Source organism: Miniopterus natalensis, chromosome 4 (assembly GCF_054644295.1).
Source record: "Miniopterus natalensis isolate mMinNat1 chromosome 4, mMinNat1.hap1, whole genome shotgun sequence".
NCBI classification, from domain to species: Eukaryota; Metazoa; Chordata; class Mammalia; order Chiroptera; family Miniopteridae; genus Miniopterus; species Miniopterus natalensis.
Window position 1 is genome coordinate 78402668 of NC_142084.1, and position 9854 is coordinate 78412521.

Genomic DNA, 9854 nt, shown 5'->3' on the forward strand with positions numbered 1-9854 from the left:
ATGTCAGATGCTGTTTTTGGCTGGCCTTGAGTGCCCTGCTTGGAGCTGTCAACAACTCATGGCTTGAGGTCCCCTCTGTTGGGGCTGGGTGCATTTGGACAGGAACAAGATGCACACCAAAGTCTGCTTTTCCAAGGCCTGGGTCCAGAAGCAGATCAGGCAAAGACTCAAAGCACTCTGAGGTCTGCCTCTGCATGCAGGCTGATTAATTTGATACCCTTAATGAGCCTCAGGCTGTAGAAACTCCTCGGGGTAGGGTGAGAAGTTTTCCAGCAGGGTGGAACAATTGCTTCCCCATCAGGCAAAAGCTGCTTGGAAGGGAAATGTCTGCCTCTGCAGTATGAGGGAATGACTCCGCACAGGAATCCAGAGGGATGCCCTCTGAGCTCTGTCTAAAGAGCCCACAACCCTAGATTCTGCTCACACAGCTCCAGTCCACTCTGCCCTCCCTCTGCTGGAGCCCAAGGTGAGTGGCTGCACACGAAACTGTGTGTTGGCTCTTTAAAAGGTTGCCTGCTGTTCTAACTATCTCCCCCTGGCAGACAGAAACCCTGCTGCTTTTCACAGACAGATGTTATGTGGGCAACTTTGTCAGTTCTGGTGCTCCTGGCTGGGAAGCCCAGCCTGGGGTTTAGGCCCCAGAGTCCTCAGTGGAAACACCCCACAGCTGAGATATCCCTCCGGACCTTTAGCTGCTGCCGGTGGGACCCCAGCCAGCCCTCTCACACCTCTGTCCTTCATACCAGTCTCTATGTGGTCTCCACTTTTCATCCTTGGTTATGAGGGTGCTCTCCAGCTTGTTTTCAGTTGCAGTTGATTATTCAGGATGGTTTCTCTATATTTTAGTTGTAATTCCAGTTTCGTCCCAGGAGAGTGTCAGTGCAGCTTCCACTCAGTCCCCTGCCATTTTAATGACCTCATTTTAACTTCACTATCCTTTCAAAGGCCTTATCTCCAAATATTCTGAGGTACCAGGTAGTTAGGACTTCAACATATGAATTGTGTGTGTGTGTGTGTGTGTGTGTGTGTGTCTGACACAGTTCAGCCCATAACACTTGTTCACACTTTTTATGTAGGAGGCAATATTATAAGTGCCTCATCTCCTCATTTAATTATCCTAACAACCCTCTGAGATGCACACTGTTTTTATCATCTTTGTGTTACAGATAAGAAAACTGAGGCTCAGAGAGGTTAGGGCAATTGTCAAAGGTCACCCAGCGTAATGCTATCAGCCTCCCATCACTGCAGCTGCTTCACCTCTTCCTGCTCAGCACCTGTACTCTGTGTGTGCCTGTCACCCCAGAAAAGGTCTCTGGCCACTCTCATGAGGGTAGAAGTGGATTGCTTCCTCCCTGATGCCTGGTACAGAGAAGGTGCTGGATGAGGAGGTGGTGACCAGAGAGGGGGGCATGTTCCAGTCGATGTAGTCCTTGCCTTTCAAGAACTGCAGCACCCCAAAGTGCTTATCTTTCAAAGCTCGGCTTGGAGCTGAGGCCCCCTGGCAGCCAGCCGCAGCTCCCCTGGCCCCAGTCCTGCCCAGACATACGAACCTGCAGAGCCCTTTGGTAAAAATCAATGCTATGGCTGGTGAGCAGCTGGGCCTTGCTTCCCAGGGCTCCACTGTATCCCAGCAACAACACGTGCATCCCCTCATCTGTGGGCTCCTGAGAAGATGCTGCTTTCAGACACCAGAGCCCAGTCATCCCTGGCTCAAGCTACAGAGCCCACTGCCTCCACCTGGAGCTCCTGTGGGCTCACCTCTTGGGCTGGAGACTTACCCCACCTCACCCTGGGAGTGAGACTGAGAAAGGTATTCAAGTCACAGACATCCACCAAGCAGGGCCCTTTCTTTTGGCAGTTAATTCCTAAGATCAGGGCAAATGGTAGGGAGGGCCTGTCTGAAATGTGAGCTGCTAAAATTTGACAGGAGTCTGCAAATAGATACATGAGCAGGATGCTTTATGGAGATGCAGCTACTTGAATTAGGAAGGTATTATCCTCCCGCATAGAGATCAGCTATAGGCCTGAGTGATCACCCAGGCCCAGTGAAGATTCCGGACAGTCCCAGACCTGTCTGATTGTAGCTGCTGTGAGGCATCAGCCTGTGTGGTCGGGTACCAAATTCCAGAGCTCAAGGAGCCTGGCCAGCAGTGAGGCCTTCCTTTGGCGCTCTGCCAGGTGGGGCTGCCAGCCACCAGCCCCTGGGGGAGGAGGTGGGTGGCCGGAGACCACCCTGAGTTCATCTGGCCCTTGCTGTCCTGCCCATCCCGAGTCATATTTTTAATTACCCAGTTTTACAATTTCTTCTGTCTTGTTTGTTTCACTAGCTAATGCTATTTACTTCTGTACTTTTAACTTTTAAAAATCTTTATTGTTCTTTTCCTGTTTTAACTCAGCCTTTTATCGTGGAAACTGTCAACTCATTTCATCAGGCTCATTTGTTTTCCTTTTCTTTTATTACAAGTTATTGTTTGAATTCCAAGAATCTTTGCAATTTGGCTTTTTCTGTGGGCAGCAGTGTCTGTGGAGGAAGGAACCCAGTCTTAGGAGCCTGGCGGTCCCTGACTTAGATATGACTCTGGCTAGGCTGGTTACCTGGCCTCTTAGAGTCCCTTTAGGTCTCTGAGCCTCCTTTTTTTCATATGAAAAAAGATGACTATCATACATATGGGAAGATTCAAACCTGTGTAAGGTTATTATGATAATTTCAAATAACTAATTTAAAGCACCTGGCCTAGGGCCTGCCCGCTGTGGTACACAATCATCAGTGGAGGTTAATACTGACATCAGGAGTCTGGGATTCCTTTGTGTCCTTCACAGTTATGGGATCTGGGAAACTGTGAGAGCAGTCCCAGACACAAGCTGAGGAACTTGGAATTCCATAAGACTGGAACTATTTTTCAGTGACATCATGGAATAGCTGGATCAAGCCTCACCCAAAGCCTGTTATCTCTGGACTTGTCAGTAACATGAGCCGATACATTCCCTTTAGAGCTTAAGCCAGTATAAGTGGAATTTTCTGTCACTTAGAATGTAGATTTCTAGTGGGTCCTGCAGCCCATCCCTGGGCATGGGCCTGAAATCCATACTGCCAACGGGCACCTACTCCATGACTCTTGTCCTGGAGTCATTGGGCAGATGCCTTCTTTGCCACCCTGCCCCACCCCACCCTGGAGTTCAAAAGTAGGCAAGCACCCCCACACCAGCCTGCACACCACTTCCTGCTGAGCCCTTCACCAACTAGGAGCATGTAAAGGTGCTGAGAGAGGACTTTGAAGAAGGGAGATTTGGGGGTTGTTGGAAAAGAGCCATTGCCATGCTCTGAATGAGGGGCTGAGTGTGGGGTGCTATCCAACCTCAAACTTGCACGCCTCCCTGTGAAGCACGCAGGCTGGGCTGTGCATGGTTGTTGCCTCACATAAACTCTGTTGGGCTACAGACTCCAATCTGCTCCCACATTCCTCTCTTGACACTCTTTTGAGCCCTCCCTGTGGAACTGTAGGCACAACTCACTCAGGGATTCTTCCTGCTGCATCATGTATGCTGCAGTTTGCAGCTGCTCTGTGGAACCTGTAACATCCCCGTGGCAGTGACTCCAGAGCTTGTCTCCAGCATTCTGCATCAGAACAATGCCATAAGAAGCATGCAAATCCCCTGAGGCGTCCCTCTGAAAGCTTCCCTAGCATTCCTGGGTCAAAGGGCACACGCACTTAAAAGCTGTGTCATCAATCCCAGAATGACTGTACTTATCCACATTCCAACTGGCTGAGTCTGGACCAGATGTCAGGGCATATTAGAGGCTGTGGTCTTGGTTGAGGGACAGACTGACATGTCAATAGCATGTAAGGGAAAGCTCAAAACAGACCCAGTGTACATGGGGACTTGGTGTACAATACAAGTGGCATCACACAGAAGGGTGGACTCTTTTTATACTTTAATCCTTCTATATAAATTTCACAATGAGCTTGTTGATTTCCAACAATTCCCACAGAAATCTTGATCCAGATTGCATTTAATGCACATATAAATCTGGAGACTCAGAAGACTTGTGACATTAAGATATCCATCTATGCACATGTAATCTCCCCATTTAGTAACATCTCCTTTTATGTCTTTTACTAGAAGTTTCCATTTTTCTACAGAGTGGTCCTCTGCATTTTTTGTTAGGTTGACTTCAGCATGCTTTTTTGCTATTGCAAATGGTGACATTTTTTCAATTTCTTTGTCATTTTTCATAAAGAATTTGTTCTTATAAAGCATTTTATGGTACCTTTTGAATGCCAACATTTTCACAGTACATTTCCTATATAGATGGTTCTTCATTCCATTTTTCAGTAAAGCTAATTTATTTGGTTGCCAGTGCCTCATCATTTGATAAGACCAATAAAGTGTTTGGGTATTAGCCAGCTGTTTTTGGATTGTTTGAAGAGAACCCTGTAAATTTGTGGTCCAGGGATAATTCTGCTGTTGCTTCAATATTTTGAATTTCAGTAGTTTTGTAAGTACTGATTCTCTTAACCATGTATGACAAGGAGTTTTCTGTATTTTATACTCAAAAATTGAATCAATAAAAAAAGAGCTCCATGTTTTAGAAAGGTATTTAGAGGCTTGGTTTTCAGTCTGTTTCTGGTTTATTATAAAGGACACAACTCAGGCAGAGTTAAATGGAAGAGATGCGTAAGGAGAGGTGTGGGGAAAGGGCAGGGCTTCCTCTCTGGGGGCGCCACCTTCCCAGCACTTCTGCGGAGCTCCGTGTCTGACTTTTCAGTTGGTTGTTGCTGATGTAGAGGGAGGTTGCTGGTGTCTGTAGGCTGATCGTGAATACAGAAGCCTTGCTTCAGCTCCTTGGTCATTCTGTTCCTTTCTCTGTTGACTCATTTGAGTTTAATATATGTGTGGTGTTACCCTCAGCATGTACTGAGAATTTAATTTTTTCTTTCCAATCCTGACAGGCTTGGTGCCATTTCCATTCTTTAAAGGGCATTGCCTGAGACCCCAATATGATGTTAAAGTGAGGATGGCGTGGGCTTTATCGCTCAGAACTGCTCACAGTGAGATGTCCAAATTGTCTTCACCTAGTGTCCTGTTGGCTGTAGGCTATTCGAATGTATAACTATTTATACAGGAGTTATAAAGTTAAGGAAGTTTCTGTCTATCCCTAGTTTTCTGATAGTTAAAAAAAATCATATGTAAGCACTGGACTGTGTTTTTCTGAATCCTGTTAGATAATTAAAATCAGCATCCTTAAAAATATAATGTTTAAAAACCGAGTGTGCAAATTTTTCTCATGAACATCTAAAAAAATCTAAGGAAATAAAAAAGACACTGTAAGGCGACCAATCAGGTGAGGAGGTGAGAAACCAGCCTTGACCACTGGCTCCTTCCCAGCCCACTGGGCACCCCTTGGAGAAGTGAGACACCCCTGAATGTGCAGAAAGAGGGGGTGTCTCTTACTGTGTGCTGAGGGCACATAGCTGCCAGGGTGCAGGAGGGCTGTTTACTAATGGCCAAGCTACAGAAACTAGGCCCCCTCACACTGTGCGCGTCGTGACAGGAGAATTGTTGCACCCCACAGGAAAGCTGGCAATGATGTCTTTCATTGAACTAATAAAGACCTTGAGCCAAAATATGCAGAATATGGCCCTGGCCGGTATTGCTCAGTGGTTAGAGCGCTGGCCCCTGCACCTAAGGGTCTCCGGTTTGATTCCCAGTCAAGGGCACGTACTTGGGTTGCAGGTACAATCCCTGCCCTACCTCCCCCCCCCAATCTGGGCAACCAATCAATGTCTCTCCCTCCTTCCCTTCCACTCTCTAAAAATCAATGGAAAAAATATCCTCAGGTGAGGATTTAACAAACAAACCAAAAAGCAGAATATGTATGTACACTGGCGATCCACAGGCAAACCCTAGTAGGGCTTTGTTTTACCAGCTTCGTGTTTTAAACATCTGGAAACCAATTTCCCAGACCAAAATGTGGTCTCTAGTAGCCACAGACACCACCACTCCCTTTTGCTCAGCGTCTATTCTGAGTCATTTGTCACATACCTTTGGAGTATATGAGTGTGCAAATGCCACCTGAACACAATTTAAAGCTCTTTCTGCCTTTATGGGCCCAATGATGGTTGGTCTGATTTGTGCATGGGATCCTCCTGGGGGATAAGCCACATGATCTCCATTTAGGATAGAGGATGTTTCTTCCCTTTCAAAACCCCTACACAGGGTGAGGTGGGAGCTAAACCAGATGATGACCCTGATGTGTGTGAAGACGAGTCCCACTCCTCTTTGAGTTTTTTTTTCAGTAACTTGCTATTGAAGGGTCTTCCTGCCAGAGCCCTTAGGAAAGTGAATAGCTTCTAACTGGGTTCAGACAACCACATCAGAGCCAGCGCTCAGGGAACCTGTTCATTTAATTGCCTGGTCATGGCCATGTGGCTGACCCAGCTCAGTGATTCCCCAGAGGTGCACTGACTCAGATCAAACAGGCTTTATTTATGGACAAGACAGATGACACCAGGACATTTCCTCTCTCTGGGCCTCATCTGGTCCACAGGCCCCTAAATTTCAGTTGGAAAAGTGTCACCAACTGAAACATAAAAACAAGTGAGGTTGGACCTGTGTGAAAAAGACTACACTCTCCACACAGTATATCTTTCCATTTTTGTAAGACACATGGGCAGATAGACTTGGATTCACAAAAATGAGAAAATCAACAGTATAAGTGTGAAGACGAGTGGCAACCATCAGTCTGGACAAATACTGCTATTTGTCAACCCCATGTTGACAGATATGATTTTCGAGAGCAGCGGAAAGATTTGTTTTTAAATGAAATCGTCTGATTTTTTAAATGTCAGTTCCTTAAACAAACAAACAACAACAAAAACACCTCAGGGATGTCTACTTGCAGCCATGATGGAGTAATTGCCATCACACTGGTCCTTCTGCCTTGAACAGATATAATGGGAAAAAATATATCAGGCAAATGTTGTCAGGCATTGGAAAACAGCCAGTTCAGGATTGCAACTCCTGAGAGAAAGAAGCATATCAAGTGAGTCCCATGTGCCCTCTGGCTCTTGACCTAGCGCGATTCCCTGACCACAACAAAAATGGTCCCAGCATACCCAGCAGAGAGAGCACAAATGCTGACTTGAGACATAGGTTAGAGTTTGGGGCTATCAAAGTACCTGAAAGATATGTAGCATAGAGGAGGGAACTGTGTAGAGGGGTATTGCAGATTTCTGGTTAAGAGCTGAGCTGCACAGGTAGAGTGAAAGACTGAAAGATTCAACAGAAAGCAGATGACACACAGTTGAAAGCAGATGTTAAAGGTCACAGTGCTAGGCGTCACTGTTGTTCTGGCCTAGCCAGAATACAGGAAACCTCATTAAGATTTTCATCTGAGACACAATATATATCCCATATCTCATGAGTGAAAACCCGCATTCTAAAGTGGTTCTTAATTGGAAGGGAAAGGTAATTTTGCCCCTTCCCTCCCCACCCCAAAATGGCAAAATTTGAAGACTTTTTTTGCTCTCATGATGGGAACTACTACTGCCATCTAGTGGATAGAGATCAGGTATGCTGCTATACATCCTATAGTACACAAGATAGTCCCCCACAACAAAGAATTTCCAGCCCAAAATGTTAATAGTGTCATGGTTGAGAAATCCATCCCCAGAGTACATGTACTCTAGACCTCTCCATCAGCTGGCAGCCAACCTTCTAGATAGTCCCCAATGATCCTCACCTATTATTATTCATACCCTTGTATGTTCCCCACAAGGAGAAGCCCAAGTGAAGAGAGAGAGAGGCCTCTGTCATAGCCAGCAATAAGCAGAGGTCTGCCAACAAGCACATGCGTGAAATTGAAAGCATATTTTGCAGCCACAGTGGAGCCTTAGGTAACTACATCCCCAAATGGCAGCTTGACGGCAGCCTCATGAAAGACCCTGAGCCTGAACCACCAAATTAAGTCACTCCCAGAATCCTGATCCTCAAAAATGGTCTGATAACAAATCTTGTTCTTTTAAATTGCTAAGTTTGGAGAAATTTGTTACACAGCAGTCGATAACTGAAACAGCACTGCCCTAGCAAAACCTAAAACTAAGCCTTGACAGGATCAAAGAGAGCAACCAGTAAATTCATGGTCTGCAGAACAAAACTCTTTAGAAGAAGAAAAATAAACCATATTCCTTAAAATGTATAATTTACAATATTCAGGGTACAGTAAAAAATTACTAGGCATGCAAAGAAACAACATATATAAAAATGGCTAATATTCAAGAAAAAGAGAAGTAGATAAAAACAGACCCTGAGATGACCCAGATGTTAGAATCAGCATATAAGGGCTTTAGAAGAGCTATTAGAAACATGTTTAGGAATGTAAAAAGAAATGGGTCCTAATGAGTGAACAGAGAAGAAATGTCACCAGGAAAATATAAATTACTAAAAAGACACAAATGGAAATTCTATAACTGAAAAGAAAATACCAGTAATCAAAAATTTACCAGATTGGTTTACAAGCACATTTAAGATAACAAGCAAAAAAGCCAATGAACTAGAGACAGATTCATAAAATCCCCTCCTCTATGCTACCTAACTCTTTATGCTTCAGGTGTTTCAACAGCCCCAAACTCTAACCTATGTCTCAAGTTAGCATTTGTGCTCTCTGCTGGGTATGCTGGGACCATTTTTGTCATGCTCAGGAAATCGTGCTAGTTCAAGAGCCAGAGGGCACATGGGACTCACCTTATGTGCTTCCTTCTCTCAGATTAAAAAAAAAAAAGTTTTAAAACATGAACAGTGTCAGTAATCTGTGGGACAACCTTAAGTAGTCTAAACCTACATCTAATTTAAGTCTCAGATGAAAGCAAAGAGAAATAGGAAACAAATAATTTGGGGAAAGAATAATGATTGAAATTTTCCCAAATGTAGTGAAAACATCAAAGTGTCAATCCAGGAAACTAAATAAACCCCCAGCAGGATTAATACTATGAAAACCACAAATAATCACATTGTAATAAAACTGCTGAAAACCAAAGATTAAGAGAAAACTTTGAAAACAACCAACGCAAAATGACAAGATAAACACAGGCAACACTGACCCAAATGGCAGCTGTCTTATCATTAGAATAGTGGAGACTAGAAGACTACAGAATAACACTGTAAAGAAGACAGAAAAAAAACCCTTGTAATCTAAGAATTTTATATCCAAAAAATATTCTTTAAAAATGTGGGTGAAACAAAGACATTTTAGATTAACAAAAGTTGAAAGAACTAGTTGTCAGCAGACCTGCACTATAAAAAATACCAAAGAAAGGGAAGATAAATGACACTAGATACAGGTACAGATCTACGTGAAGAAAGGGCAAGCACTGAAAATGATAAACATGCAAATTTAAAACACTAGCTTTTCCCTTACTTTTCTCAAATGATACATGCCCATTTTAATAAAAAGGTAATAGCATAAGTTGAGGTTTATAATATACATATAATTAAAATTATGGCAATAGCACAAATGCTGGGGAAGAAAATGAAGTTATACTGTTATTAGTTTCTTGTATTTGTGAGGTGTGAATAGTAATGTGTGAAGTGAAAGAATATTAATTATAAGCAGACTGAGATACATTAAGAACACATACAGTAGCCAGGCCGGCTCAGTGTTTGAGCTTCACCCTATGAACAAGGTCACACACAGCTCGATTCCCGGTCAGGGCAGGTGCCCAGGTTTCAGGCTCCATCCCCAGTAGGGGGCGTGCAGGAGGCAGCCGATCAATGACTCTCTCATCATTGGTGTTTCTCTCCCTCTCCCTTCCTTTCTCTGAAATAAAAAATAATAATATAAAATTTAAAAAAAG